This window comes from Stenella coeruleoalba (assembly GCF_951394435.1).
Source record: "Stenella coeruleoalba genome assembly, contig: scaffold_32, whole genome shotgun sequence".
Taxonomy (NCBI): Eukaryota; Metazoa; Chordata; class Mammalia; order Artiodactyla; family Delphinidae; genus Stenella; species Stenella coeruleoalba.
This window is the reverse complement of record NW_027646093.1, coordinates 601,096-614,175: the sequence shown is the minus strand read 5'-3', so window position 1 is coordinate 614,175 and position 13,080 is coordinate 601,096. Positions and strand designations below refer to the sequence as shown.

Sequence of the window (13,080 nt, the reverse complement as noted above, 5' to 3'; positions counted from 1 at the left end):
GATGACACAGATTTCATTGCTGAGTGATATTGCTTTGTAATTAAATACCACAACTTCTTTCTCCATTTTTCACTTTCTGCGATGTTGAACTTGTACTGTAAACGAGGTTCTTGTAAACAGAGCCGTTCCAAACTTTGGGGTGGCTGTGTCTTTTTGATTTTAATTTCCCTAAGCTATAGGACCATAAGTGGAAGTGCCCTAGGTTCTGTTGCTTTGTTTTTTAGATGTTTCAGGAAACACCATACACTTCTCCCGAGTGGTTGTTGGCAATTTACATCCCGCCCATCAGCATAACAAGGCTCCCAGTTCTCCATGGCCTGTCCTGCCTTTCTGGATTTTACACTTTTTTCAGATGGCCCTTTTGACCGGGGGGAAGTGAGACTTCATTGTAGTGCAGATTTCCTTTGCAAGCTTGCTTGGTTGGCCAAAAAGGGCGTATGCGTTTTTTCCTGAATATATTCAGGAAAAAACGCATACGCCCTTTTTGGCCAAGTGCATCATTGTGGACGTTCTGCCTCTTTTCCTATGCTTTCAATGCAATTCCAGTCTACCTCCTGAAATCGGTTTCCTGCAATTCTGCCCCGCTTTCAAGTCCTCTTGGCAGCCTTACTTCAGTCTATTTTTGGACGATAGCTGTCATTTATAACTCTGCAGGTTTGTGAATTACAGTGCCCCTGAGCTCCTTTCTTCAACTCGCTTTCTTTTGAGCTGGCCGCAACACCGCAGGATGGCTTCAGGCCCTAATCTGGTTCCGGTACGGCACGCTGAGCCTTTGGTTATTTCCTCTTCCTGGTGGGAAATGAGAGTTAAATTTGCCCGTCCAGACACCTCCAGCTAGCCTCTCATTGGTTCTCGCTATTCCTGTTCATCTTCCGCAGAAATTGCAAACTGGGCCAAACAGGAGGTTAAAGGCGCTGACTCTCCAAGTGGGGAGAGTGTTAGTAAAGCGTCTGGAATGTTGCACCCGAGTACCAGGGGAGGAAAACTGAGACATATTTGAACACGTCTCCCGTTCACATGGTTGATCATACTTGGGTTCCACATGCATGTTTTAGCTGAAGGAAGAATACCTTAAACCTGGAGAGTTGAGACCCGTGGAATGGATACCATGCAATATGACTTCAAAGGGTCTTCATTTGCTCACCGAACCTCTCCAATCCTATCACTGCTGCGTTTATGCCCCTGTACACATGCTTGATTCTCTTTCGGAGACATAGCAATCCATAGGTTTTAAGATACTTACTAGTCAGGTACATTCTTAGGCGTTTAATATGGGGTGTTGAGTCCATTTCGTTGAGCAAGGAGTAGCTCTTGTCTATTCCATATTTGTCTTAAGGAACTTTATCTGTGCTCATTTCAATCTCTGGTTTTATGCAGCACCCCAACTCACCTTTCCCCTTAAGCAAGCATAAGTTGGTTTTCTAAATTTGAGACCCTGTTCTGTTCTGTAATTCAGTTCCTGTGTAGCCAAGTTTACATTCCGTGTATTACTGATATCTTATGATGTTTCTTTTTCTGTGTGACTTATTTCAGTTAGAATCATCATACCTGAATCCACTCATTGTGATGCTAAGGGCCTGATGACATAGATTTCATTGCTGAGTGATATTGCTTTGTAAGTAAATACCACAACTTCTTTATCTATTTTTCACTTTCTGCGATGTTGAACTTGTACTGTAAACGAGGTTCTTGTAAACAGAGCCGTTCCAAACTTTGGGGTGGCTGTGTCTTTTTGATTTTAATTTCCCTAAGCTATAGGACCATAAGTGGAAGTGCCCTAGGCTCTGTTGCTTTGTTTTTTAGATGTTTCAGGAAACACCATACACTTCTCCCGAGTGGTTGTTGGCAATTTACATCCCGCCCATCAGCATAACAAGGCTCCCAGTTCTCCATGGCCTGTCCTGCCTTTCTGGATTTTACACTTTTTTCAGATGGCCCTTTTGACCGGGGGGAAGTGAGACTTCATTGTAGTGCAGATTTCCTTTGCAAGCTTGCTTGGTTGGCCAAAAAGGGCGTATGCGTTTTTTCCTGAATATATTCAGGAAAAAACGCATACGCCCTTTTTGGCCAAGTGCATCATTGTGGACGTTCTGCCTCTTTTCCTATGCTTTCAATGTAATTCCAGTCTACCTCCTGAAATCGGTTTCCTGCAATTCTGCCCCGCTTTCAAGTCCTCTTGGCAGCCTTACTTCAGTCTATTTTTGGACGATAGCTGTCATTTATAACTCTGCAGGTTTGTGAATTACAGTGCCCCTGAGCTCCTTTCTTCAACTCGCTTTCTTGTGACCTGGCCGCAACACCGCAAGATGGCTTCAGGCCCTAATCTGGTTCCGGCCCGGCATGCTGAGCCTTTGGTTAATTCCTCTTCCTGGTGGGAAATGAGAGTTAAATTTGCCCGTCCAGACACCTCCAGCTAGCCTCTCATTGGTTCTCGCTATTCCTGTTCATCTTCCGCAGAAATTGCAAACTGGGCCAAACAGGAGGTTAAAGGGACTGACTCTCCAAGTGGGGAGAGTGTTAGTAAAGCGTCTGGAATGTTGCACCCGAGTACCAGGGGAGGAAAACTGAGACATATTTGAACACGTCTCCCGATCACATGGTTGATCATACTCTGGGTTCCACATGCATGTTTTAGCTGAAGGAAGAATACCTAAAATCTGGGTAGTTGAAACCCGTGGAATGGGTACCATGCAATATGACTTCAAAGGGTCTTCATTTGCTCACCGAACCTCTCCAATCCTATCACTGCTGTGTTTATGCCCCTGTACACATGCTTGATTCTCTTTCGGAGACATAGCAATCCATAGGTTTTAAGATACTTACTAGTCAGGTACATTCTTAGGCGTTTAATATGCGGTGTTGAGTTCATTTCGTTGAGCAAGGAGGAGCTCGTGTCTATTCCATATTTGGCTTAAGGAACTTTATCTGTACTCATTTCAATCTCTGGTTTTATGCAACAACCCAACTCACCTTTCCCCTTAAGCAAGAATAAGTTGGTTTTCTAAATTTGAGAACCTGTTCTGTTTTGGAATTCAGTTCCTGTGTAGCCAAGTTTACATTCCGTGTATTAGTGATATCTTATGATGTTTCTTTTTCTGTGTGACTTATTTCAGTTAGAATCATCGTACCGGAATCTACTCATTATGCTGCTACGGGCCTGATGACATAGATTTCATTGCTGAGTGATACTGCATTGTACGTAAGTACCACAAGTTCTTTATCCATTTTTCACTTTCTGCGATGTTGAACTTGTACTGTAAACGAGGTTCTTGTAAACAGAGCCGTTCCAAACTTTGGGGTGGCTGTGTCTTTTTGATTTTAATTTCCCTAAGCTATAGGACCATAAGTGGAAGTGCCCTAGGTTCTGTTGCTTTGTTTTTTAGATGTTTCAGGAAACACCATACACTTCTCCCGAGTGTCTGTTGGCAATTTACATCCCGCCCATCAGCATAACAATGCTCCCAGTTCTCCATGGCCTGTCCTGCCTTTCTGGATTTTACACTTTTTTCAGATGGCCCTTTTGACCGGGGGGAAGTGAGACTTCATTGTAGTGCAGATTTCCTTTGCAAGCTTGCTTGGTTTGCCAAAAAGGACGTATGCGTTTTTTCCTGAATATATTCAGGAAAAAACGCATACGCCCTTTTTGGCCAAGTGCATCATTGTGGACGTTCTGCCTCTTTTCCTATGCTTTCAATGTAATTCCAGTCTACCTCCTGAAATCGGTTTCCTGCAATTCTGCCCCGCTTTCAAGTCCTCTTGGCAGCCTTACTTCAGTCTATTTTTGGACGATAGCTGTCATTTATAACTCTGCAGGTTTGTGAATTACAGTTCCCTGAGCTCCTTTCTTCAACTCGCTTTCTTTTGAGCTGGCCGCAACACCGCAGGATGGCTTCAGGCCCTAATCTGGTTCCGGTACGGCACGCTGAGCCTTTGGTTATTTCCTCTTCCTGGTGGGAATTGAGAGTTAAATTTGCCCGTCCAGACACCTCCAGCTAGCCTCTCATTGGTTCTCGCTATTCCTGTTCATCTTCCGCAGAAATTGCAAACTGGGCCAAACAGGAGGTTAAAGGCGCTGACTCTCCAAGTGGGGAGAGTGTTAGTAAAGCGTCTGGAATGTTGCACCCGAGTACCAGGGTACGAAAACTGAGACATATTTGAACACGTCTCCCGTTCACATGGTTGATCATACTTGGGTTCCACATGCATGTTTTAGCTGAAGGAAGAATACCTTAAACCTGGAGAGTTGAGACCCGTGGAATGGGTACCATGCAATATGAATTCAAAGGGTCTTCATTTGCTCACCGAACCTCTCCAATCCTATCACTGCTGCGTTTATGCCCCTGTACACATGCTTGATTCTCTTTCGAAGACATAGCAATCCATAGGTTTTAATATACTTACTAGTCAGGTACATTCTTAGGCGTTTAATATGCGGTGTTGAGTCCATTTCGTTGAGCAAGGAGTAGCTCTTGTCTATTCCATATTTGACTTAAGGAACTTTATCTGTGCTCATTTCAATCTCTGGTTTTATGCAGCACCCCAACTCACCTTTACCCTTAAGCAAGCATACGTTGGTTTTCTAAATTTGAGACCCTGTTCTGTTCTGTAATTCAGTTCCTGTGTAGCGCCAAGTTTACATTCCGTGTATTACTGATATCTTATGATGTTTCTTTTTCTGTGTGACTTATTTCAGTTAGAATCATCATACCTGAATCCACTCATTGTGCTGCTAAGGGCCTGATGACACAGATTTCATTGCTGAGTGATATTGCTTTGTAAGTAAATACCACAACTTCTTTATCCATTTTTCACTTTCTGCGATGTTGAACTTGTACTGTAAACGAGGTTCTTGTAAACAGAGCCGTTCCAAACTTTGGGGTGGCTGGTCTTTTTGATTTTAAATTTCCTAAGCTATAGGACCATAAGTGGAAGTGCCCTAGGCTCTGTTGCTTTGTTTTTTAGATGTTTCAGGAAACACCATACACTTCTCCCAAGTGGTTGTTGGCAATTTACATCCCGCCCATCAGCATAACAAGGCTCCCAGTTCTCCATGGCCTGTCCTGCCTTTCTGGATTTTACACTTTTTTCAGATGGCCCTTTTGACCGGGGGGAAGTGAGACTTCATTGTAGTGCAGATTTCCTTTGCAAGCTTGCTTGGTTGGCCAAAAAGGGCGTATGCGTTTTTTCCTGAATATATTCAGGAAAAAACGCATACGCCCTTTTTGGCCAAGTGCATCATTGTGGACGTTCTGCCTCTTTTCCTATGCATTCAATGCAATTCCAGTCTACCTCCTAAAATCAGTTTCCTGCAATTCTGCCCCGCTTTCAAGTCCTCTTGGCAGCCTTACTTCAGTCTATTTTTGGACGATAGCTGTCATTTATAACTCTGCAGGTTTGTGAATTACAGTGCCCCTGAGCTCCTTTCTTCAACTCGCTTTCTTGTGAGCTGGCCGCAACACCGCAGGATGGCTTCAGGCCCTAATCTGGTTCCGGCACGGCACACTGAGCCTTTGGTTATTTCCTCTTCCTGGTGGGAAATGAGAGTTAAATTTGCCCGTCCAGACACCTCCAGCTAGCCTCTCATTGGTTCTCGCTATTCCTGTTCATCTTCCGCAGAAATTGCAAACTGTGCCAAACAGGAGGTTAAAGGCGCTGACTCTCCAAGTGGGGAGAGTGTTAGTAAAGCGTCTGGAATGTTGCACCCGAGTACCAGGGGAGGAAAACTGAGACATATTTGAACACGTCTCCCGTTCACATGGTTGATCATACTTGGGTTCCACATGCATGTTTTAGCTGAAGGAAGAATACCTAAAACCTGGGTAGTTGAAACCCGTGGAATGGGTACCATGCAATATGACTTCAAAGGGTCTTCATTTGCTCACCGAACCTCCCCAATCCTATCACTGCTGCGTTTATGCCCCTGTACACATGCTTGATTCTCTTTCAGAGACATAGCAATCCATAGGTTTTAAGATACTTACTAGTCAGGTACATTCTTAGGCGTTTAATATGCGGTGTTGAGTCCATTTCGTTGAGCAAGGAGTAGCTCTTGTCTATTCCATATTTGGCTTAAGGAACTTTATCTGTGCTCATTTCAATCTCTGGTTTTATGCAGCACCCCAACTCACCTTTCCCCTTAAGCAAGCATAAGTTGGTTTTCGAAATTTGAGACCCTGTTCTGTTCTGTAATTCAGTTCCTGTGTAGCCAAGTTTACATTCCGTGTATTACTGATATCTTATGATGTTTCTTTTTCTGTGTGACTTATTTCAGTTAGAATCATCATACCTGAATCCACTCATTGTGCTGCTAAGGGCCTGATGACACAGATTTCATTGCTGAGTGATATTGCTTTGTAAGTAAATACCACAACTTCTTTATCCATTTTTCACTTTCTGCGATGTTGAACTTGTACTGTAAACGAGGTTCTTGTAAACAGAGCCGTTCCAAACTTTGGGGTGGCTGGTCTTTTTGATTTTAAATTCCCTAAGCTATAGGACCATAAGTGGAAGTGCCCTAGGCTCTGTTGCTTTGTTTTTTAGATGTTTCAGGAAACACCATACACTTCTCCCGAGTGGTTGTTGGCAATTTACATCCCGCCCATCAGCATAACAAGGCTCCCAGTTCTCCATGGCCTGTCCTGCCTTTCTGGATTTTACACTTTTTTCAGATGGCCCTTTTGACCGGGGGGAAGTGAGACTTCATTGTAGTGCAGATTTCCTTTGCAAGCTTGCTTGGTTGGCCAAAAAGGGCGTATGCGTTTTTTCCTGAATATATTCAGGAAAAAACGCATACGCCCTTTTTGGCCAAGTGCATCATTGTGGACGTTCTGCCTCTTTTCCTATGCATTCAATGCAATTCCAGTCTACCTCCTGAAATCGGTTTCCTGCAATTCTGCCCCGCTTTCAAGTCCTCTTGGCAGCCTTACTTCAGTCTATTTTTGGACGATAGCTGTCATTTATAACTCTGCAGGTTTGTGAATTACAGTGCCCCTGAGCTCCTTTCTTCAACTCGCTTTCTTGTGACCTGGCCGCAACACCGCAGGATGGCTTCAGGCCCTAATCTGGTTCCGGCACGGCACGCTGTGCCTTTGGTTATTTCCTCTTCCTGGTGGGAAATGAGAGTTAAATTTGCCCGTCCACACACCTCCAGCTAGCCTCTCATTAGTTCTCGCTATTCCTGTTCATCTTCCGCAGAAATTGCAAACTGGGCCAAACAGGAGGTTAAAGGCGCTGACTCTCCAAGTGGGGAGAGTGTTAGTAAAGCGTCTGGAATGTTGCACCCGAGTACCCGGGGAGGGAAACTGAGACATATTTGAACACGTCTCCCATTCACATGGTTGATCACACTTGGGTTCCACATGCATGTTTTAGCTGAAGGAAGAATACCTTAAACCATGGAGAGTTGAGACCCGTGTAATGGGTACCATGCAACATGACTTCAAAGGGTCTTCATTTGCTCACCGAACCTCTCCAATCCTATCACTGCTGCGTTTATGCCTCTGTACACATGCTTGATTCTCTTTTGGAGACATAGCAATCCATAGGTTTTACGATACTTACTAGTCAGGTACATTCTTAGGCGTTTAATATGCGGTGTTGAGTCCATTTCGTTGAGCAAGGAGTAGCTCTTGTCTGTTCCATATTTGACTTAAGGAACTTTATCTGTGCTCATTTCAATCTCTGGTTTTATGCAGCACCCCAACTCACCTTTACCCTTAAGCAAGCATAAGTTGGTTTTCTAAATTTGAGACCCTGTTCTGTTCTGTAATTCAGTTCCTGTGTAGCCAAGTTTACATTCCGTGTATTACTGATATCTTATGATGTTTCTTTTTCTGTGTGACTTATTTCAGTTAGAATCATCATACCTGAATCCACTCATTGTGCTGCTAAGGGCCTGATGACACAGATTTCATTGCTGAGTGATATTGCTTTGTAAGTAAATACCACAACTTCTTTATCCATTTTTCACTTTCTGCGATGTTGAACTTGTACTGTAAACGAGGTTCTTGTAAACAGAGCCGTTCCAAACTTTGGGGTGGCTGTGTCTTTTTGATTTTAATTTCCCTAAGCTATAGGACCATAAGTGGAAGTGCCCTAGGTTCTGTTGCTTTGTTTTTTAGATGTTTCAGGAAACACCATACACTTCTCCCGAGTGGTTGTTGGCAATTTACATCCCGCCCATCAGCATAACAAGGCTCCCAGTTCTCCATGGCCTGTCCTGCCTTTCTGGATTTTACACTTTTTTCAGATGGCCCTTTTGACCGGGGGGAAGTGAGACTTCATTGTAGTGCAGATTTCCTTTGCAAGCTTGCTTGGTTGGCCAAAAAGGGCGTATGCGTTTTTTCCTGAATATATTCAGGAAAAAACGCATACGCCCTTTTTGGCCAAGTGCATCATTGTGGACGTTCTGCCTCTTTTCCTATGCTTTCAATGCAATTCCAGTCTACCTCCTGCAATCGGTTTCCTGCAATTCTGCCCCGCTTTCAAGTCCTCTTGGCAGCCTTACTTCAGTATATTTTTGGACGATAGCTGTCATTTATAACTCTGCAGGTTTGTGAATTACAGTGCCCCTGAGCTCCTTTCTTCAACTCGTTTTCTTTTGAGCTGGCCGCAACAGCGCAGGATGGCTTCAGGCCCTAATCTGGTTCCGGTACGGCACGCTGAGCCTTTGGTTATTTCCTCTTCCTGTTTGGAAATGAGAGTTAAATTTGCCCGTCCAGACACCTCCAGCTAGCCTCTCATTGGTTCTCGCTATTCCTGTTCATCTTCCGCAGAAATTGCAAACTGGGCCAAACAGGAGGTTAAAGGCGCTGACTCTCCAAGTGGGGAGAGTGTTAGTAAAGCGTCTGGAATGTTGCACCCGAGTACCAGGGGAGGAAAACTGAGACATATTTGAACACGTCTCCTGATCGCATGGTTGATCATACTCTGGGTTCCACATGCATGTTTTAGCTGAAGGAAGAATACCTAAAACCTGGGTAGTTGAAACCCGTGGAATGGGTACCATGCAATATGACTTCAAAGGGTCTTCATTTGCTCACCGAACCTCTTCAATCCTATCACTGCTGCGTTTATGCCCCTGTACACATGCTTGATTCTCTTTCGGAGACATAGCAATCCATAGGTTTTAAGATACTTACTAGTCAGGTACATTCTTAGGCGTTTAATATGCGGTGTTGAGTCCATTTCGTTGAGCAAGGAGTAGCTCTTGTCTATTCCATATTTGGCTTAAGGAACTTTATCTGTGCTCATTTCAATCTCTGGTTTTATGCAGCACCCCAACTCACCTTTACCCTTAAGCAAGCATAAGTTGGTTTTCTAAATTTGAGAACCTGTTCTGTTTTGGATTTCAGTTCCTGTGTAGCCAAGTTTACATTCCGTGTATTAGTGATATCTTATGATGTTTCTTTTTCTGTGTGACTTATTTCAGTTAGAATCATCGTACCTGAATCTACTCATTATGCTGCCACGGGCCTGATGACATAGATTTCATTGCTGAGTGATACTGCATTGTACGTAAGTACCACAAGTTCTTTATCCATTTTTCACTTTCTGCGATGTTGAACTTGTACTGTAAACGAGGTTCTTGTAAACAGAGCCGTTCCAAACTTTGGGGTGGCTGTGTCTTCTTGATTTTAATTTCCCTAAGCTATAGGACCATAAGTGGAAGTGCCCTAGGCTCTGTTGCTTTGTTTTTTAGATGTTTCAGGAAACACCATACACTTCTCCCTAGTGGTTGTTGGCAATTTACATCCCGCCCATCAGCATAACAAGGCTCCCAGTTCTCCATGGCCTGTCCTGCCTTTCTGGATTTTACACTTTTTTCAGATGGCCCTTTTGACCGGGGGGAAGTGAGACTTCATTGTAGTGCAGATTTCCTTTGCAAGCTTGCTTGGTTGGCCAAAAAGGGCGTATGCGTTTTTTCCTGAATATATTCAGGAAAAAACGCATACGCCCTTTTTGGCCAAGTGCATCATTGTGGACGTTCTGCCTCTTTTCCTATGCTTTCAATGCAATTCCAGTCTACCTCCTGCAATCGGTTTCCTGCAATTCTGCCCCGCTTTCAAGTCCTCTTGGCAGCCTTACTTCAGTCTATTTTTGGACGATAGCTGTCATTTATAACTCTGCAGGTTTGTGAATTACAGTGCCCCTGAGCTCCTTTCTTCAACTCGCTTTCTTTTGAGCTGGCCGCAACACCGCAGGATGGCTTCAGGCCCTAATCTGGTTCCGGTACGGCACGCTGAGCCTTTGGTTATTTCCTCTTCCTGGTGGGAAATGAGTGTTAAATTTGCCCGTCCAGACACCTCCAGCTAGCCTCTCATTGGTTCTCGCTATTCCTGTTCATCTTCCGCAGAAATTGCAAACTGGGCCAAACAGGAGGTTAAAGGCGCTGACTCTCCAAGTGGGGAGAGTGTTAGTAAAGCGTCTGGAATGTTGCACCCGAGTACCAGGGGAGGAAAACTGAGACATATTTGAACACGTCTCCCGTTCACATGGTTGATCATACTTGGGTTCCACATGCATGTTTTAGCTGAAGGAAGAATACCTTAAACCTGGAGAGTTGAGACCCGTGAAATGGGTACCATGCAATATGACTTCAAAGGGTCTTCATTTGCTCACCGAACCTCTCCAATCCTATCACTGCTGCATTTAAACCCTGTACACACGCTTGATTCTCTTTTGGAGACATAGCAATCCATAGGTTTTAAGATACTTACTAGTCAGGTACATTCTTAGGCGTTTAATATGGGGTGTTGAGTCCATTTCGTTGAGCAAGGAGTAGCTCTTGTCTATTCCATATTTGGCTTAAGGAACTTTATCTGTGCTCATTTCAATCTCTGGTTTTATGCAGCACCCCAACTCACCTTTACCCTTAAGCAAGCATAAGTTGGTTTTCTAAATTTGAGAACCTGTTCTGTTCTGTAATTCAGTTCCTGTGTAGCCAAGGTTACATTCCGTGTATTACTGATATCTTATGATGTGTCTTTTTCTGTGTGACTTATTTCAGTTAGAATCATCATACCTGAATCCACTCATTGTGATGCTAAGGGCCTGATGACATAGATTTCATTGCTGAGTGATATTGCTTTGTAAGTAAATACCACAACTTCTTTATCCATTTTTCACTTTCTGCGATGTTGAACTTGTACTGTAAACGAGGTTCTTGTAAACAGAGGCGTCCCAAACTTTGGGGTGGCTGTGTCTTTTTGATTTTAATTTCCCTAAGCTATAGGACCATAAGTGGCAGTGCCCTAGGCTCTGTTGCTTTGTGTTTTAGATGTTTCAGGAAACACCATACACTTCTCCCAAGTGTCTGTTGGCAATTTACATCCCGCCCATCAGCATAACAAGGCTCCCAGTTCTCAATGACCTGTTGCCTTTCTGGATTTTACACTTTTTTCAGATGGCCCTTTTGACCTGGGGGAAGTGAGACTTCATTGTAGTGCAGATTTCCTTTGCAAGCTTGCTTGGTTGGCCAAAAAGGGCGTATGCGTTTTTTCCTGAATATATTCAGGAAAAAACGCATACGCCCTTTTTGGCCAAGTGCATCATTGTGGACGTTCTGCCTCTTTTCCTATGCTTTCAATGCAATTCCAGTCTACCTCCTGAAATCGGTTTCCTGCAATTCTGCCCCGCTTTCAAGTCCTCTTGGTAGCCTTACTTCAGTCTATTTTTGGACGATAGCTGTCATTTATAACTCTGCAGGTTTGTGAATTACAGTGCCCCTGAGATCCTTTCTTCAACTCGCTTTCTTGTGACCTGGCCGCAACACCGCAGGATGGCTTCATGCCCTAATCTGGTTCTGGCACGGCACGCTGAGCTTTTGGTTATTTCCTCCTCCTGGTGGGAAATGAGAGTTAAATTTGCCCGTCCAGACACCTCCAGCTAGCCTCTCATTGGTTCTCGCTATTCCTGTTCATCTTCCGCAGAAATTGCAAACTGGGCCAAACAGGAGGTTAAAGGCGCTGACTCTCCAAGTGGGGAGAGTGTTAGTAAAGCATCTGGAATGTTGCACCCGAGTACCAGGGGAGGAAAACTGAGACATATTTGAACACGTCTCCCGATCACATGGTTGATCATACTCTGGGTTCCACATGCATGTTTTAGCTGAAGGAAGAATACCTAAAACCTGGGTAGTTGAAACCTGTGGAATGGGTACATTGCAATATGACTTCAAAGGGTCTTCATTTGCTCACCGAACCTCTCCAATCCTATCACTGCTGCGTTTATGCCCCTGTACACATGCTTGATTCTCTTTCGGAGACATAGCAATCTATAGGTTTTAAGATACTTACTAGTCAGGTACATTCTTAGGCGTTTAATATGCGGTGTTGAGTCCATTTCATTGAGCAAGGAGTAGCTCTTGTCTATTCCATATTTGGCTTAAGGAACTTTATCTGTGCTCATTTCAATCTCTGGTTTTATGCAGCACCCCAACTCACCTTTCCCCTTAAGCAAGCATAAGTTGGTTTTCTAAATTTGAGACCCTGTTCTGTTCTGTAATTCAGTTCCTGTGTAGCCAAGTTTACATTCCGTGTATTACTGATATCTCATGATGTTTCTTTTTCTGTGTGACTTATTTCAGTTAGAATCATCATACCTGAATCCACTCATTGTGCTGCTAAGGGCCTGATGACACAGATTTCATTGCTGAGTGATATTGCTTTGTAAGTAAATACCACAACTTCTTTATCCATTTTTCACTTTCTGCGATGTTGAACTTGTACTGTAAACGAGGTTCTTGTAAACAGAGCCGTTCCAAACTTTGGGGTGGCTGTGTCTTTTTGATTTTAATTTCCCTAAGCTATAGGACCATAAGTGGAAGTGCCCTAGGTTCTGTTGCTTTGTTTTTTAGATGTTTCAGGAAACACCATACACTTCTCCCGAGTGTCTGTTGGCAATTTACATCCCGCCCATCAGCATAACAAGGCTCCCAGTTCTCCATGGCCTGTCCTGCCTTTCTGGACTTTACACTTTTTTCAGATGGCCCTTTTGACCGGGGGGAAGTGAGACTTCATTGTAGTGCAGATTTCCTTTGCAAGCTTGCTTGGTTGGCCAAAAAGGGCGTATGCGTTTTTT

At 43.8% G+C, this 13,080-nt stretch overlaps 1 long non-coding RNA gene across 1 annotated transcript in view; it reads left to right on the top strand.

Moving 5' to 3' along the window:
• LOC307181346 overlaps positions 1–13,080 on the top strand; it is an 804,253-nt gene that overhangs the window by 219,261 nt on the left and 571,912 nt on the right. The gene's annotated exons all lie outside the window — the stretch shown is intronic.